A 19,191-nucleotide genomic window follows, 5' to 3' on the forward strand; every position below is an offset into this window, starting at 1 on the left:
TTGCCAGCTGGACTGGATCCCAATCTAGAACTATTTTAAGCACACGTGGAAATTTAAGCACATGAGTTAAATTCCATTTGGGGGGCTGGGCCACAGCAGAAGAGCTGGAGAGCTTTGTGGCCCTAAGGCATTTATGTCCTTGTTCGGATACATTCTTGATTAATGTGCTTGGCTTTCCCAGCAGCGTGAGTTGACGCTAAGCTGCTGCTGTTTTTTTCAGAGCATTGATTATTCTTAAACAAGGACTGACGATTTAGCTAAAACATAGTAATATCAGTGATAAAAATAGGCTGGAGGTGATCAGCTGTCCTTATGCTTCTTTAAGGAAAGAATCATTCAAGTGGCAGCTAATGAACTCGAAGAAAATGCAAAAAAAAAGAAAAAAAGGGGCCAAAAAGGGGATTAACTCCCCTTGGCCTCTCTTCCCCTGGAGCAATGTATTGTATTCACCAGTAGATATTCAGAACTGAGACTTGAAGAAGAAAAAAGATCAGAATTTCCAGTACTCCAGAAAGAAGCAAACAAGCACGTTGCGTATTTTAAAAGATAACCATGTGTTCCACTAAATCAAGAGCATTTGGAAAGCAGTGCTCGGCAGCCTGGTGGCAAACACTTTGCATAGAGATGGGGCCAGGGCTGGACTGCAGTTGTGTTTCCTGAGTTTTGCAGTTTGGGGAGTGTCCGTGTGTTGCCCAGCTACTATCATGGTGGCGTTTGCGGTAGATCTCATCTTACATTCTTTTCTGCTCTCTGTGGATCCCTGTCTCTCCCAGGCGAGGGCATTTATCTTTACTCTGATGCAATTTTGCAGCTCCTCTGATTTCTGCGGAGAAGCAGACTGCTTGGCTCCGCGGCTGCCAGCATAAACTGGTTACTGGGAGGTAAACAGGTAGGAGAAGTTGTGTTTATTATTCAGGTTCAGTAGAAATACTTCAAACCGTTGCCTGTTCTCCCATTAGATAAGATTCCTAGGTACAATTATAATGCCACGATGTATTTTAAAGATTCAATAGAAGTTGCTGCTATTAATTCAGTACAAAAAAAAGCACAGTTATTTAACAACTGGTTAGTGGCACTTGGTAATACTTTGAGCTGGTTTTACATAACCTTCTAAATATGAGCATAGGAAATGTATTGATCATAGAATCATGGGATGGTTTGGGTTGGAAGGGACCTCAACGCCCACCCAGTCCCAGCCCTGCCATGGGCAGGGACGCCTCCCGCTGGATCAGAGGCTCCAAGCCCCATCCAACCTGGCCTTAATCACTCTTTTTTCCTGCTTGAACAACATCACAGCCTGCAATGAACTGTGAAGCTGGGGTTGTACCAATGTGCCCAGCAACCAGCAGCTCTCCACCCAAAACCATGACAGCAGAGTGGGAGAAAAATACAGCTGGGGTTTCAGCTCTGTTGACAGTTTCTCTTCTAGGTGACTTGTCGCTTCATTGCAGAGCAGAGAAACTGGATCTGATCTGGACTGGCCATCTTTGCATTGAAAGTCTCATAGTTTACCTCATCCTGTCTCATAAAGATTCTTTTAAGCCAGTTTGGGAGCAGCTTAAAAGAAAATTAGGAAAACAAAGATGCAATCTTGGCGTGACATATCGTAATGAGACCTTTCAGTCCCTCAAACTTTCTCATTTACTTGCACCAAATGCGGTCTTCAAAAATTACCAAAGGATTTGCTGTCACAGCCTGTGAGTAGCCTGTGCTTAGAGTGCACCACATTGTCTCAATCTTCTTGGCTTATTCCCAAAGCAGCTTCTTTTGGCATGCTACACTTGATGGGAATGATATTGTAGGAAGAACAAAGTACAATTTTTTCCAAAGGAAATAATAAATCTGCTGTGGGCTTTCAAAGCAAGCTGACGTGATCGGCAAGTGGGGCTTTTTTTTTAAGGAAGAGCACAGATGTGATTTTGGACCATTAACATCTTGACTATAAAGACAATCAACGCATTTCCCAATAGCTTTCCCCTCTTTTCTTTATTTCTTATTTTAGTAAACTCAAAGCTTTTTTTTTTTTTAACATCCAGTACACGAAACATGGCAACATCGCATCATGGTTCTGCCAAACTGCCAGTATGGTAGTCTGGACAATTACTGCTGAATTTATATTTACATTTGATCTGCTTGTCATTCCATCACTTCATATTTTTTCCCCTTACATATAAGCCCAAAGAAGATGGTCAGCTGAAAATCACCTCCATCTGTAGCACAAGGGCAGACAGGCAATGCCGTTAGGTTGCTGGCAGTAGATATCCAGGAGGTTTGACCTAAAAGCAAGAGGCAAACCCCAAGATGTTCTAGATGATTAAAAAAAATATTAATCAGAAATACAGGAAAAGGGTGCGTTTAACTATTTTTTTTACAGCCCAATCAAACAAGACTGAAGTTTGTGGGCTACTTGTGTTAATTCAGCTTCAGTGGACATGGGATCAGGTGCTTAATAAAGTGAAGTGTCTAGCTTCAAAGTGAAGAAGGGCTCCTTGCTTTAGGGCACTGCACAGATCAAATGGTCCCAATGAAGGCTGGAAGTGCCTCTAGACTCAAAGGTCATCCACATGATGATGGTAAAAGGGCAGGTTTCAGGAGATTCCTCCCATTTCCAGAATCTTGCAAAAACCTTTAGCGGGAAAAAAATGCCTTTTAGTCTTTTAATGGAAGCTGAGATGAAGAGTTGAAGTGTATGTGTGTACGCAGGCTCCTCCAGCCTGGGATCGGTGACATAATTTAATGATGTTCTTTGGTAACACGGGCAAATGGTCAAAGGAAAGAGGCTGAAGTTCACGTTACGTGTTATTGGAATGGTTTTCTTTGCCTAACTCCTCTATGCTGTTTGGCACCATTTCCACTGGAAGGAGATGTAATTGTATACGCAGGTATTTTTGCTATTTCTTCCATGTCATGTTTGCACCACTCTGCTGTGCCTTCTGCTGCTTATCTCTGCACCTGCTTTAAAGACTTCTTCCCTGAGGGAAGAAAAGGAAACCTGTTGGTTTAGTCCCCTTCAGTATTTTCTTTTAAATCTGCCTTTTTTACTACTACTTTTAAATTTTATCTTGGCTGTGCTCTCTCCCCCATTCTCCTGGAGAGCCGAGAAGTTAAACGCAGGTATTTCCCTTGTACTTAATCAAGGATCCAACTGTAATAAGCAGTCAGCTACGAGTATCAGAAGTTTATTTGGAATCTTCTGAAGATCTTTTTTCCTTCTAAGAAACCAAGAGGACCATCTCCAGAAAGCTCAGAGGTTTTGCATCTGAATGCTGTGGTGTTTTTGCAGACAGACCAAATGAAAAGAGGTCATTTGAATCATAGAATCATAGAATAACCAGGTTGGAAGAGACCCACTGGATCATCGAGTCCAACCATTTGGTCATTTTATGAGTGCGTTCTGTTATTTATCACATAACCTGGATGGTCCCTAGTGCGTGGTGTACAGGCATGTGCTCATATGTATAGGATCTGCAATGAGTAACTCAAACCCATCTTCTCATGATGATCCAGGGAATAAATAGAAACGCATGGGCTGGGGAGGGGCAAAGGCTGCTAGTTCAATGTCAATTCAAGCAGATATTCCTTCCCAAATCAACGTTGTGGTAGTTTTATTTAGGGAAAACCCACCACTAGGAGAGATGGTTGTGTTGGGCTGATGGTTGGACTTGATCATCTTGGAGGTCTTTGCCAACAGAAATGATTTTATGATACACACAGAGGGACGCTGCGTGTGCATGAGCCCATGGTGAAAAGGTAGATGACGTGGCAGTCTTCTATCAATGTGAATTAAATGACCTTATCACTATCCAGCTGGTTAAAACAGTTTTATTGTTGACAGCATCTTAAACTATAGGAAATTTTACCTGTTTTCTTCTTATTTCTCTAATGTATCCATGAAAAGTTTCCAAAACATCTTACTTTCTTTGTGCTGCTGCATTCACGTACACTGGAGTTTCTAAGATACTTATCAAGCAAAGGTGATGAATTCAATTTCCTTCCCCAGTCCCAGCTTATATTTCATTCTGTGTTCTATCTTCTCCCTATCTCTTGAGTTGGAGGTAGCGTTTATCTTTATTGAGCAGGTTATTGGAGGAATTAATGCTTCTTTGCAGGGTGCTGGAGAAGTGCAGTGATGCTGCTGTATCGCACCAGCAAATCCAGGAGCATCAGGAGCCTTCATTAATTACACATCATGCCATGCTTTGACAGCCTCTGATCAAAGGCTTGAGTGGCATATAAACTATTATGCTGATATATAAACTCTTACACTGATGATAAATGAATTTTAATGCTGTAATACCGCAATGAGAGGAAAAAGAGTAAGAAATCTTCTACTGGAGGGGAATTAAAGTTGTCCAAAAGTCATTAGGAGCTCTTCCAGTGAGTACAGCTGAATACAGGCATGTGTGTTTGCATTTTCACACAGATCTGAGAGAAAGAGTTAATGGAGTACAGACCTATCGGGTTCATTTCCAATTTTCCACCAGACTGTAATGAAACGCCACGGTGCCTCAAACCAAACCTCTCATTAGGCTCCTTATTAGTTTTCACTCTGATAGATAAACTAATGGTGCTACTAGCACTTAATAACAGGCAATCAGGGTCTCTTTCATGCCTGTCACTTTTTTCCCTGCTCTTTGCAAAAAAAATCCCCCCATGTGGAAAAAATATATTTAACCACTTTTTTCCCCATGAATTCTCTCTCTTTCCTTTTTTTTTTTTTTTTATCCTGTGTTTCATGGTTCCGTGCTTTTTGTAGCTGCTGTTGATCCAGGAGTGCACTTTGTGTGGAGCATCCTTAGCTGGCAGGAAGGATCCCAAGTCTAGATTCCATGGTTGATAATCTACCCCTAGAATTCCCTCCCTTGCGCAGAGGTGTCTCCTGCCAATGCTTGGCAGAGAGGGGGGAAAAAAACACACCATAACTAATTAGCTAAACTATTGTTCTTGGTGGGTGCAACTGGCATGCTGAAACCATGGGGTATAAATTTTGGAGCACGTTAGAACATGCCACACGGCTTCAGTATCTTCTCCTGGGGAATACAATGTCATGTCACTGCGTGCAAGTATTTCATAGAATCATTGAGGCTGGAAAAGACCTCTAAGATTGAGTCCAACCCCACCGTGGCCACCAAACCGTGTCCCAGAGGGCCACGTCTACAGGCTTTTTGAGTCCCTCCAGGGATGGAGACTCCACCACTGCCCTGGGCAGCCTCTGCAAGGGCTTCACCATTCTTTTGGTAAAGACGTTTTTTCTAACATCCAATATATTTTTGTAGTCGCTATGTGGCCAGAGCTTCTGCCTTGTATTCCTTAGTAACTGGGCCATTTTTTTTTGTCCTCTTATATATATTTTTTTTGACTGATGTTGTCCATGGTCTAAAACCTTAGAAGGTGATTTTGGGCATGTCCATGCTTCTTCTGTGAAACAGAAACCTGCACTGGCCAATTAATTTTGTTTCTTGTCAAGCAGAGGATGGCAGCTCCTTGAGAATCCCTGGAGGGGTTCAAGGCCAGGCTGGATGGGGCTTGGAGCCCCTGATCCAGTGGGAGGTGTCCCTGCCCATGGTACAGGGGTTGGAACTGGGTGGGCTTATGTTCGCTTCCAACCCAAACCATTCTAACATTGTATGATATAGGGGGATTCCCTATTGCTTAACCACAGATGGTTTAAAATCTCCTGTTCCCCTTTCCCGTGCACTTGTGTCTCCATTCTCTGCTCCTCTCTTGGCCTTGAAGCAGTCCTACGTTTTCTCTCCAACTTTTCTTCACCTGCCCACCTTTCAGTAAATCTGATCTTATTCTTTTGTACAATATTTTCTTGTTTATTTGAAGTACTGAGGATTTTTTTTTTTAAAAAATTTTTTTTTTTTGTGTTTTGTTATACTAAGCTGTGCTTACTCAAAAGGATGTCCAAAAGGTGCTGTGTTTGAGGGTTACCATTGAAAAATAAGGGATGCTGAGCTGGACTGAAATCCTTTTCTTTTTGATACTGCTTTGGTCATTGGGGTGTTAGACTGGATGCAATTACAGAATCATAGAATAGTTTGGGTTGGAAGGGTTCTTAAAAATCATCTTTTTCCAACCCCCTGCCATGGGCAGGGACACCTCTCGCTAGATCAGGATGCCCAAGGCCCATCCACCCTGGCCTTGAACCCCTCCAGGAGCATCCATGATCATTATGGCATATCCAGACTTAGGATACCTGGATGCATCTTAGTGTTTCACTACTTCTTCATAGCCTTTTCTGCCCCAGGTGAACAGCCCAGAGAAGGTGGGATGGAGGCTCTGCTGGCAGGTGTGAAGTGTGCAAGCATCTCTGTTACCCCTTGGCTTCTGTGCAGCCCTAACTCTGCCAATGCCAAAGGTTAAATATTGACTCGTGCTGTGTCTTTGAGAATTTTGGTCTAAATCCAGGACGCCGTGTGCCTTCTGGGGTCTTTCTGCTACTCCAACAACTCAGATGTTCTTTCAGAAACATTGAATGCTGGTTGCTTTTAGTGAAGCTTCAGCAAAGATGTAAATGTGATTACAAGTGGTGGAAGGCATTTATAAAAAGGATATAGCAAAACTTAATATAGACAGACGAGTTGTATCTGATGCTGGTAAAGGAAAATTATAAATAGTAATGATAAGGTACACTTAATAGGGGAGCTTCTGCTCCGAGACACAGATGAAAAGTTCAGCCTTTTGCCTAAACTCGTCTAGGTCATGATGGACACAGAATGAAACAATAATAGTCCCAGTTTAGCTCTTTCCCCAGCGTTTATGGGGAATTTGAGGAATCCAATCAAGCTGTATTAAAAGCCACAGATGCACGCTGCTGCTTGGATGAGCTTTGTGCAGCTGAAGGAATGGCTTTCACGTTCCCCAGCTACGAAGTGAACACTCATAACTCATCACAAGCGAGTGGATGAATAAAACGCATTGAGAGTTGGCGCAAAAACCAAGGGCTGCACTGAAGATACTGTTAAATAATTGTGTGTTTTCATGCCTGGGCGATTTGGAAGTGTCTGAAGATGTGTGAAGATTCAAATCTATTTTTACGTAGTGCACAAAGACAGAGTCACAGTGCTTAAGGCCCCCCCCACGCCCCCCGAATAATTTCTGAAGGAACAGATGTCGCTTATTCATTCACCATGAAGACAAACCCAAGCTTTACTATCAAAAGAACTAATGTTGCAGTCTGGTTTTCTCTACAATTGTTATTAATAGCTCTTTCATGCAATCTTTTAAATGAAGGAATTAATAGTAACTATTAATAACTGCCCTTTGATGCTTCAGGATTACATGATTTCGCTTGGCATGAGGCACCGCAGCACTTGCTTGGACTGTTGTGCTTAATTGCTGCTCGCGAGCCTGCCTTAAATATCCCATCAGTGCTCGACTTCTAAGCAAAAGAAAGTGTATGACGCTCGGCTGTAGTGAGCAATCCTTCGTAGGAGGAGAAATAGAGGTCTTTCACAATAAATTACCTAGCTTTTTTATGGTTAGCATTAATTATTTCTTTAATCCTCAAGTCTGCGTGAGGCTCTTAAAATGCTTTACGGTTTATTTCATAACTTGCATAATTTTAGGTGTTATTTGAACAATGGGTTTATATACAAAGTTTCCAGGCTGTTTGAAATAACTCTGCGTTATACACGCGCGTACAGTCAGGTAGATGTTCCTTCTGTGGATACTGAGGGAGTGAATTGGAGTAAATGGATTCACATAAACCCCATTTCAATTAGACGTTTTGACCTCATAATCTCCCTGCAGAAGCACGAGGCTTTTGTAACCTCTGATAGACTCATAGAGTTTATGATCCCAGTGCTGTTGTGTGAGGTCTTGCCTTTTCTTCTAAACTTTTCATCTTTGCCTCCTAATTTTGCTGCTCCTTTCATCTTCTCTTCAGTAAACTCTTTGTCTATGTTGTTACAATTGATTCGTTGAGATTGTTGGCAAACTCTTAAACCACCAGCCAGATGACTTTGTTCCCATTATCGGTATTCATAGGAATAAATATGAAAATAAATATCATGAGGTGGTTTGGGTTGGAAGGAAACTTAAACCCATCCAGTCCCACCCCTGCCATGGGCAGAGACACCTCCCACTGGATCAGGAGCTCCAAGCCCCATCCAGCCTGGCCTTGAACCCCTCCAGGGATGGGGCAGCCACAGCTTCTTGGGACAGTTACCTGTATGTTATTAAATCTTGTGTATTGGGCTGGGTATTTTGGTCTGAAGGATGATCTTTGAGCTGAATCAGGACCTCAGTCCCAGGGTGTCTGCTCTCTGCTAGCATTAACCAGTGTCTCTTCCACTTTCCCCCTTGTTGTCTCGTTACCTGCCCTAAAAAGGAGAGTGCTCTCTCTGTCCATTTATTTTTGGGGTGAGGCTGGCTGTGTTCTCAGCTGGTAGAGGACCGTTCAGTACTTGCTGTGCTGCATCTGATGCAGCCTGTGAGCCCAGCGGATCAAACCCAGTCAGATGTCTCTCCTTGGAAGAGCAATGCTTGTATTTAACTGGAGATTCCATAAGTTTCTCCTCGCACGGGCTTTCTGCCTCCTGTCCTCTCCCTCCAAGCACTGCCTGCTCAGCACCAAGCCCTCCACACCCAGCCCTGACTAAGGTCTCATACCTAGAGCTGGCATCTGCCTTTCAAATCACCTACCCAAGCACCTCATGGACCAGGAGCACCCAGCGGAAGGGCAGGGCAGGGGATCTTGCTCTGCCCACGCAAATATTTGGCCCTTGGTCCCTTAAAAGCTTTCCCAGACCTCTGTATTTATCACCTGTTCTGCTAAACCATTTCTCTCTTTCCCTGTCATTTCTTCAAGTCCTCCTTCAGCCTTCACCTGACTCGTGGCACACAGGGGTCTAAGGAGGTTTGTCCTTGAATTTTTTTTTTTTTTTTTGACCCTGGGCCAGTGCTCTGTTACACAGTGTTTTTTCTGCAAAACTCTAGGGAATCTTTGAAATTAATATTTATACCATAACAACCCTAAGAGGAAAGCGTAGAGCTCTCCCAGGTGCCATGTAGGCAAATAATAAGCAATTAATTTAAGACTTGGGTCTGACTTTGCAGCTTTTCCAGTGAGTGAACAATGGTTAAATCAGCAGAGCATCTCTTAGAAAATGAAATTACACATAAGGACGCACACATGGCAGGGCTCAAAGCGCAGAGGACAAAAAATATCTTCGGCTGTGCCAAAGAACAATTTGAAAGCGCTTATGTTTAGTAGATATTATTTCCATAAACAGTGGAAGAGGAAACGGGAGCAGCGTGGAGCAGGAAAGACCGGTGGTGCCAGGCTGGGCTCCTAGCAGAGCCCCTGCCCCGACTGATGCTCCGGGAGCCGCGGGGTGGGAGTGGGGGACAGGTTGTGTAGCTTCTCCCATCAGCAAGAGCATTCCTGGCTTTATTAGCAGCTTCCAACCGGCAGCCAATGCTGATTTAATACTAATGCCTTTTTGATGAATTGTTGCTCGGTCTGTTTTGAATACTTTCTGCGTGACTAATTAATGTACCAAAATGAATTAAACGGTGTTGTTAAACTTCACGCTAGTATGTGCAAACAAACGGCTGGAAATCACCGCTCTCCCGTATTTTATCTAATCTCCACATTCTCCGGGACGAGGCATCGCTCGTTATCTAAAAGCCACTTAACTGAGCTGAAACGTGATGTCATGCGCCTCTAAATGCATGTAGGTATCTGTGTTCAGTCTGTTGAGAAACAGGCTGGAATACAGGGAGCTCTACGTAACTACATTCCTCCAACGATAACAAAACCCACTTGGAATTGGCAAGAGATGAAAACCCGCAGCCTCATATATGGAGTTTTGCTTGAGGGAAGCGTTGGGTGACAGCGTGCTGGGCTAACCCGGCGTGATTCAGCGCCGGAGAGGCACTCCCAGCCGGAGCAGGGAGTTAGCGATCCCTCACTCTTGACCCTGGGAGCGGCGGCATCAGCCCCTCGGAGCACAAAAGGTAACCCCGCAGCCAGGAGCGTTTCTGTTTGATGCTTGAAAAGCGCTGGCGACGTGCTCGGTGCTGCGATGGGATGCGACCCCTCTCCTCCTCTGGCTCTCCCCGAGAGCTGCTCGTTCCCCGTGCTGTTGGATTTATGCTTTTCCTAGCTGTACATGACTTTTTTTTTTTTTTTTTTCCTTCCTGAAACAAAGACAACTCGTGTAAGAGAGCAGAATAGCAACATGGTTGTCTGATATCTTTATACACGCTTGAAATAATCCAGAATTAGTTTTTTTTAAATGCAAGCTAGAGCTCAGCACAATCCACACCGGGCGAAGATCCTAATCTCCCCTTTCCAGCAGCGGAGAGCAGCAGCATGAGTGTTTATTCCATGAGCAAGGAGTGGGTGCCAGGGTGTGATCCCATTGAAGGGCGCTGGGCAGAGGAGGGGGGCAGGGATCAGCTTGGAGGGGGGGAAGCCTTTGGGTCCCCCCCTACAAGTTCTGGAACCCCCCTGAGCGGCAAGATGGACCCGACGTGCTGCAAAGGTACAGCCTGTGGGTGTAGAGCACAACCTCCCCTTTATAACCTTTATTAGAGCAAAAAAGGGATTTCAATCTAAACCTCCCTTCGGTTGGGGCGTGCTGAGGGAGCTGCACTTTGTGTTGTGGGGGGTAAAAAGTAAATGGGGATGTTTTGGGGTTTATTTGGCATTATTTAAGCTCAAGATATGGATTAGTTGCTTCATTTGGGGCGCAGAATCGGACCCCATAGTTGTGGGGGAGGACCGGTGCCCTCTCTTTCCCACCTGGGCAGGGGCTGGAGTCCCCCCTTCTTGCGAATCCCCCCTTACCACAGCCTCGTTTCTTTGGGATGGTGGGAGGGGGCACTGGGCTTATCCTACAGGATCAGCTCCGCGAGGCTGAAGCCCAGCGGTGGGCACTTCCAGGGGAGATCCGTGTGTCTAGATGCTTTTTCCGGGTGCTCTTCGCGATGAAGGTGATGGAGCGGGTGAGGCATGGGTAGAGGTCTGGCTGGTCCTGCCTCGATTCCCATAATTGATGGGATGATGTTGATGGGATTTGGCAGGAAATCGGGGAGGTTACTGGATTTGTTTTGTTTTGTTTTTCTTTGAGAGTCTGCTTAAGAAATTGCAGTTCTTTATAAATCATTTGCTGTGTGAGAACAAATGAAATGATTATATATATTGTGAGTCTTCAGAAGGGAACCGAATCACTGGTGTGAAAGAGTTTCTGACTCCTCCTTGGCGTTTGAAAAATATAACTATGTAAAAAAATAATTAATTTCTCAGATAAAGGGTTGTGTTTCCAACTGTAGCCAGTGCATGCACTCTTTCCTGCTAAAATAGGTTTTATTTGGAGAGAATATTAACAGTTTCTGAATTATAATTAGATTCCTAATTAGAATTGGATGGAAAACACTAAATTGCCTCACTTGCCAATACAGCAGGGAATATAATTCTTTCATACGTCCGCATGATTCCCGTTATAGTATAGAAACTTTTCCTTGGTGATGGATATTGATAGGTATGAAAACCTACCCAAACTGTGGGACCGCCTGCAGGAGTATCCACTGTGTTTAATATAGTGCATCGTTCGGTGTGTATTTCTTGATCGTTAGAGCATCAGAAGCCCAGGCTGCGCAGAAGGGCCGTGGTTCATCTTTTTTGTCTCTGAGAGATTCATTGTAAAGCCAGGCTAGAGCACAGGGCTGGTGGCTATTATGGGCTGGGAGCTTCCAGTGCAGAGATCTGGCACAATGTATATATTCTTTTAAAAAAAAAAAAAGAAATTATATTGCTTCAGAGGTTTTTTTTTTCTGTGGAAATGAATGGTAAATAACAAAGCTCCTAGTGAAAACTGGGTGATCCCCAGTGTAGCCATTAACATACCTTTAAAATGACCTTAGTTGAATTTTTTTAAGCTTTTATTGCTGTCAAAATCCTATTTTGCACAGAGATACGACTATCTCAGTGCATCAGAGCTCAGGGCTGACCGGTGGTCAGGAGGCCAGGCTGGTTCCTGTGTCCTGCTCCAGCTTCATGGCTGAGGAGCCACAAGGATTTCAGACCTGGTATGAAAATTATGAAAATGGAACGGTGCCGTTTGCTGTGTAACAAGGGCTTGAGGAAGGATAGATGACATAAAAATGTAGATATTTCTGCTTTAGTAAGCGTTGGGCTTGCAGGCTCCATGTGTTCATGGAGAGATGATGTCAGGACTAGGTTTCCTCACTAGACCCGTGCTCGCTTTGCCATGGAACAAGGTAAAAATAAATCATGGGCGAGGCGCTTACGGGTGGGTGATCACAGCAATAATCATAATGGTTTAGCTCATTAGTACTGCTCAGATAAGATGACTCCCAACACTCAACTGATTAGTTATGCAAACACCGAGGACAGGCTTCTAATCAGGCTTGTCCTCGGGTCTAACCCTGCTGCCTCCTCTACGGTCCTGGGAGGTGCCAGCGGGGAGGGAACCTGACCTTCCAGTTTCCACTGGATTTTTTAGGTCAGTGCTGACATAAAAACCATCTGAGAAGTCATCTTTGGTTCTTCTACAGCGGGAGACTTGTTCGCTGTAAATCTGAAACTTTATTTATGCGTCAGTGATCCGCTCGTTTAATTGTCTGACATTCGCGTGTCTGATCTTGAGCCTGATTTCTTCCAACTCTCTGGTGTAAAAGGCAAAGTATAAGTTACAACGTAGTTTGGAAATACAATTATCTTATTTATTTTCAATTATTGCTTGTGAGTGGGAATGGGGTTTTCCAATGGGAACCTCAGCCTGAATCCCTTGATCTATCCAGGCTTCCCACTACCGTTAGAAACTGGATTGATCAACGAGTACAGCGGTTTAAGGAGTGCTAAAATAATTGCTGTATATGCAGCTATAACCCTCCTGCATCTGCCGGCCCCCACGTTGCACACAGTCCATCAAATTGATGTGATGGAACAGGCAGGACGGCTCAAAGGGGTCAAGTGATACAAGAGCTGAGCTTTCGCGATGCTGAACTCTGCCGAAGAGATTCAAGTACGTGTTGGTGCGGCTGATGGTTCGGTTCAATAAAGCTCAGTTAAGACGCGTTCAGTTAAAACGAACTCATTTGCCTTGAAACCAAGCTCTTATTTTAATCCTAGGGTGGCTGATGTGGCCAGTGGGTATGTCAATTGCTGGTTGGTGTCTTCCTTTCATAAAAAGATATTTACTGAGTGTTAACAGGATGAAGTAGGTGGTAAAGTAGAATTGTTGGCACATCTTTGGCACTCCGAGTAGATTTTTGCATTAGACAGTATCTTCTTGTGATATAATCTGTGAGGAAAGGCGTGAACACAAATATATTCCATGTTTATTTCATTGTCTTTACAAATTATTTTGGGTTTCATGATTTTTTTTTGGGAGAGCAGGCTAGTTTGTACAAGACTTCCTACTTGTCGGAAAGCCGCCTTCCCTTATAAAGTGAATAGTTCTTCTTAGTTTTCCTTGTTTGCCAAGCACTATAAGAGCTGTGGTAGACCTTAGATTCCCAGTGAATTTACCGCGTTCTTTGTTGTGTGGGGTGACCTACTCAGAGAGGAGAGGAGTTCTTATCCCTTTGTCGCCATATGTTCGCAGCAATAATCGTCGTTTTCCGTAAGTGCCACTATTTGCTCTGTTGCGCATACGTGATGCTCCGTTGTCTCTAACAGAGTTTTTATAAAGCTGCTGTGGAAGTTGTGAGACTTTCATGGTGGAGGTGGATGTATGTTGGCAGGACTGCTTCATCACAGACCCTATGTCGTTATTAACCTCTTGAATATTTTTGATGTTTATATACCGAATAAAACAACAGTTTATCTCTTGGTATGGGTTAAAAGTGGAAAAATTCTCTGTAAATGGTGCTGCCATTCATACGTTTCATGGCTTTGCGCCTACGTGATCTCCCATTCAGACCCTTCTCCAGTGCTGCAGGGCACGATGCAGTCTGAATCCACAATATTGCTATTTATTTGGCTCGCAGCAGTGCCAGGGCAGGGCATTCAGACTGGCTTTCTCTCCGAGGGGATGCTGCAGATGCGTACAGCAGGAGCTGCGCCTCGTGCCAGGACTTTACTTTGCTATAATACCCGGAAAATTCTTTGTGGGAACCTTGCTGTTAAATATTGGGATGTACTTAGGACAAGGACGTAAAGCATCCTGCATGCTCCTCCATCGGTGCGTAAGCTGTTGCGGGGATTGCCTTGCTGGGCTTATTATTTACAGTTAAATACGTAATGTAAACTGATAAATATTATAGGAATGGATGGGAGAGAGAGAGTCAGATGTAATTAAAATCTTTAGTGTCTCCTTTTATGTGTTCTTGTGGTGTATAAAATGTATATAAATGGTATATACAGTTAAGTGCACTATATAAGCTGATAAATATTATGGGAAGGGATGGAAGAAATACAGTCAAATGTAAGTAAAAGCTTTACTGTGTCTTTTTATGTGTTCATATGACATATAAAGTGTATATAAATGATATATAGAGTTAAATATGCTATATAAACTGATAAATATTATAGGAAGGGGCAGGAGAAATAGGATCAAATGTAAGTAAAAGTCTTACTGTGTCCTTTTACATGTATATAAAATTCTTGTGCATTCTATTTAAATTCAGGGGAGTTCTGTGGTTATCTGACTTTTCCCTCTATTCCTACACGACTGCCTTTCCTTTAGTAGAATTACATAAATTTCTGTCATCAAATTCTGCTTGCAATTAGTTTGTATCAGTCAGCCTACGGCTTTTGTGTGTATCTTCTTTCATCTCATTAGCTGTTGTAGAGACGAATTATGACTTGTAGGTAGTCGGCTGAGTAGCTGTTGGATGATTCCTTTGTGCACTGAAAGGATTTGGCTGGCAAAATGTTAATGTAAATATTTCGGTAACAGACAGTTTACAAAACTACGGGGTTGACAGCATGTTTGCATATTATGGGCTGTGCTGTGAGTATGTAAACAGGTTAATGGACCAAGTTATTGGGGTTTAGAAATGGATTTGCAGTACAGCAAAAGAAAGAATTCTGGAGAAATGCACACACAGGGTATTTCCCTGGTGTTTTATGTTAGAAATGCCGAAAGCTGCATACTCATGACCTTCCCTAATTTTAAGGTTATTGGATACAGCTATTAAGTGTCCAAGGGCAATTAAAAATTACTCAAAAAAGTAGCTTTTCATAGGGACTTACACAAATTGCTGCTGTGTTTGTGGTTTGGAGTTTTTGAAGGTCCTCGCCTGAAGTAGCTGGGAAATGCGAACTCCAGCCCCCGTTCCCTTCCACTGTCATTGTTCCTTGATTCCTGCAGATTTTCAGATGCAACCACTTTGCGCTGCGAGTCCCCGCTGTTTGCCAGCTCTCGTCCTGAAGCGCCGTTGGGGTGATCGCTGCTTGTTGTGCTCCGCGCTATTCACACGGCTGTTGGGGACACCAGGGGGTTCTCATCTGAGTGTGGAGGGAGGGGCCTGGCAAGCTCATTTCTGGAGTTTAATCAGCTGGAGGATGGATTTTTTTAAGTAAATAACGAGTGCCTAGAGTTGTGCTTTGGAAGATGAGGTAAAGCGATGCCATGAAGGTTTCAGTCACCTGAAAACGTGGTTGGTAGGAAGAGAAGGACAATCAAGCCAAAACAACCTTCATTTAAAACACTGGGTGTCTCTTTGCTGGCTCCGAGATTTCTCGTGCAAGTTTTGATTTGTTTGTTCTTTCATATGGAGGTGATTTTGATGCACACAAAGTAGATTTTTAGGTTGCTTTTCAGACGTTATTTTTGAATAAAAACTAATCAGGGCAATTGTGCGTATCCCCAGTTTCCCAAAAGAGCGCTGATGTGTGTGGGAACAATAGCTCTTGTCTCCAGAATAATAGAAGTCCTTGATTAAAATTTTGGCATCTTAAGATATCGCTCTGGGCATCTGTTGCTAAAGTCATTCGGTCGCGTGGGATTCCACCAACCCAACCCCCAAGGAGAAGCCGTTTGATTTCAGCATCCCAAATAAGCTTGGACCTTTTTATCTGGCACACACCTTTCTGGTGAGAGCACACAGTTTATTTGAGCACAATAAGCAGAAAGAATATCTGATCTGTGAGCAGAAGTTGATCACAACTACGTTGTGATATGTTTAACTCTGTTTCTCACACGTCAGGGATGAAAAGCATGATAACATGTGCTTGTTTTGGAAAGGCTTCCTCCCAAAGTCACAGTGATGCTCACTTTGTTTGGGTTGATCAGTAAAGTGTGTTTAGGCAGGATAATCGGTTTGGTAGTTCTGATGAGCGTGTGCAGCTGATTTGGACTTTGAGTCGTGTATGTTGTATAAATTCCCATCTCAGGGTGTTTGCTGGAGTGGAGCCACATAAGTTTTATGGCACTTCTGTAGGTCTAAATACACAAAATAAAATAGGTCACTTGAATTTTCCCAAACAAGACAAACCTTCATGTAAAGATGATTTTGATATGAGCGTCCGTGGGTTTTCATGACCATTTCAGATCATACTGTTACTGTGGCATTGCCTATGGTTAAATGTTTAGTGGACTTTAAGTAATTTTTACATATTCTATTTTTTTCCATCTATAGAGCTTTATGTTTTTCTGGATGCTAACGATCAAAAGCACTTTCAGGTTTTTCCAGCCTTAAATATTTAGCCAAGGGAGTTTGTTTTCCTGGGATTCTTGTGTTAATATAGCAAGAGTCTGAAGCTAAACCAGTACAGGGCTGGATTTCATAGAAATCCCTACTGGTTTTACGGCGCTGTTTCCAGACAAACATTTGAGGCTAAACTGCCGAGGAAGCAGATGCCAGTCTGCAGATATTAAGAGTTAATATCTCTTGAGATGAGTTCATTCTCTTAAGGAGCTTCCAGCCCCCAGCGAGGCTCCTCGTCAGCAAGATAAGAGGGGCCGGGGAGGGTGGTGGCCAGTGTCTTTGGTCACGGTGCCGAGCGGTGTTGGAAGAGCGGGTGAGCGTAGGGTAGGGATACGTCTGTCTGGTGTGTGGAGCCAACTGGAAATGTTGAACTTGAACCCTGTGTCATTGGGGCAACGGCTGTGACTTTGGGTAGGTTTTACTTGTTCTGAACAAGTTCATTTGCTGGGTAATAATTCTGATGTTTCAGAGCATCCAAAGGAGTCAACTACAAGAAGAACTTTGTGGGTAGTGAAAACTTTATTGATTCCTCCTGGCCCAAGAAAAGATGAAGAGTCCTTGTCCTCCTTATTTTACCTGCTGTCTCCACTGAATGATGACTCTTTGTACATGTGTGTGTATATATATGTGCTTGTGTATTTATATATGTGTTAGTTGACCTTCAAGGATTGAAAAGATTTTAACGTTCTTTTATTAGCGTTAAGCAAGTTGCTCTGTAAGTATGAAGTTTAATTGCTATTAAGATGTTTCCAACAGGAGTTTAGCTTGCATAGACCAAACAAGACAGTACTTTAATGTACAATAAAGATTAGGTTTTGTGGTTTTAAAATGTGTGAATAATTCTTATTGTAGTTTTCTTACTTTTTCCCTGCTAAAAGAATTTGTAAACAGCTTCTACCTTGGTTCTAGATCTGATATTTGAGTGGCAAAAGCAAAAAGCCAGAAGACTTTCTCATTGTTTCTTATTCCTGTGAGCATTTTTCTGTCATACAGCTTTATTGAGCAACATTTCTGTGGAGGCAACCAAGAGCTTTGTTGAACCAATGCGTATTTACCTGCTTCATCAAGGTAGACTTTTATGTACATGAAAATATTTCACCTGAGAATAACATTTGGTGTTATTTAGTTTGGTGTTCATACATGGAATGCATGGCTTTCTGGGACCAATAAATTAAAAATCTTTGCATATGACCCAGTTTATCGACAAACCAGCCAGCGATGTGCCTTGCTCCAAAGAGACCATGAGCCCTAGGTCTGATGGAGCTTGCTTTCTTGTCTTTGTGCCTTGTAATTTGACTTTTTCCATAATTGGGGGCCCTCAAAGTTTTCACTCTTTCTTTCTCTTTTGGGCTTGGGGTTTGGTTTGATTTTTTTGATGATGTTTCTCTGGTGGGTTTTTGGGTTGCAAGGTTTTTTTGTCTATAGTGGTACCAATGCAAGCTGCAATATTTCTTTAACTGGGGGACTTAGAGGTTGTTTGATGTGTGTGTTCACTAATTTTCTGGCTTCTACCTCTGTATCCAGCCTGGTCGAATGCCACTGATGGTTCTGAGCGTTGCTTTGGAAGGAGAAGGGAGCAGGAAGGCGCATAATGACACACATTCCGATACAATGGCAAAATCCTCCTTTCCCTAAGAAATTGTGCTGAAAATGGGATCAAAAGATAAAAAAAAAAGGAGAGATGCAGTAACATAGGTTACCTTTTTGCCCATCTCCATTGGGAGGTTATAGAAATGTTAGGGTAACCATTGGATGTATTGATCGGTGGTGGGATTTGAGATGGAAAGTCCTCATACGCAGAGCTGGGTGTTGCCTCCTTCACCTTGAGAGTCTGGTGTCATTTAAACTTTTTAGCACTTCTAATAATATAGAAATACTTATTTCCTAGCTGTCTCCTAAATGCCTTTTAGTGGATTAGTTTGAGTCACATCAACTAAGAGCTTGATCATCTGCCAGCCGCTAAAGTTGGGCCAGAGCTTTGTAATTTAATGAGCTCAAGGTGATTAGTACAGGTTTTGGTGCTTTGGACCATACACCAAAGCGTTGCTATGCAAGGTGTGTAGCACTCTACAGATGACACGTTATTTCCCTTTTAATTCTTTTGCTGCGAGGGTGTTTGCCTGGCTCAGCACTCCAAATAAATGTGCAAGGCTCTGATGACACTGAATGAAAATCAGATTGAGGTTCCAAAAAATAGAATCAACACCATAAATACTGCTTTGTTACAGAGATATTTATTGCTGTGTTAATTCTGGTTCAAAACTGTTGTGTATTTAGCGGGGTTGTATCTGGTATCCGTTCACAGAACATGTGAAGGGAAGAGGTTTCCAAGTGTTGGAGCAACAATCCTGTGTTGCTAATGTGAACAGAAAACTGTGTTTGTATGACGTGTTGGTACCTCTAGCGTATAGAGTGCTCCCCAGAGCATCTTACTGATTGAGTACTGACTGATAGTGGAGGAATTTCTTCACCTTGGGAGTGGGGAGGCACTGGCACATATTGCCCAGAGCAGGGGTGGCTGCCCCATCCCTGGAGGGGTTCAAGGCCAGGTTGGAT

At 43.1% G+C, this 19,191-nt stretch overlaps 1 protein-coding gene across 5 annotated transcripts in view; it reads left to right on the plus strand.

The window, feature by feature from the left end:
* Positions 1 to 864: 864 nt before the first annotated feature.
* LYPD6 (LY6/PLAUR domain containing 6) overlaps positions 865 to 19,191 on the plus strand; it is a 45,629-nt gene continuing 27,302 nt past the window's right edge. The window contains exon 1 of one of the 5 annotated variants that reach the window (XM_069861824.1): positions 865 to 889. The gene's annotated coding sequence lies outside the window, so the exon portion shown is untranslated. Of the gene's footprint in view, positions 890 to 9,637; positions 9,970 to 10,399; positions 10,500 to 13,989; positions 14,166 to 16,921; positions 17,047 to 19,191 lie in introns of those variants that run through there. The other 4 variants (XM_069861820.1, XM_069861823.1, XM_069861821.1 and 1 more) reach the window with 4 other exon arrangements.

This window comes from Phaenicophaeus curvirostris, chromosome 7 (genome assembly GCF_032191515.1).
Source record: "Phaenicophaeus curvirostris isolate KB17595 chromosome 7, BPBGC_Pcur_1.0, whole genome shotgun sequence".
Classification (NCBI taxonomy): Eukaryota; Metazoa; Chordata; class Aves; order Cuculiformes; family Cuculidae; genus Phaenicophaeus; species Phaenicophaeus curvirostris.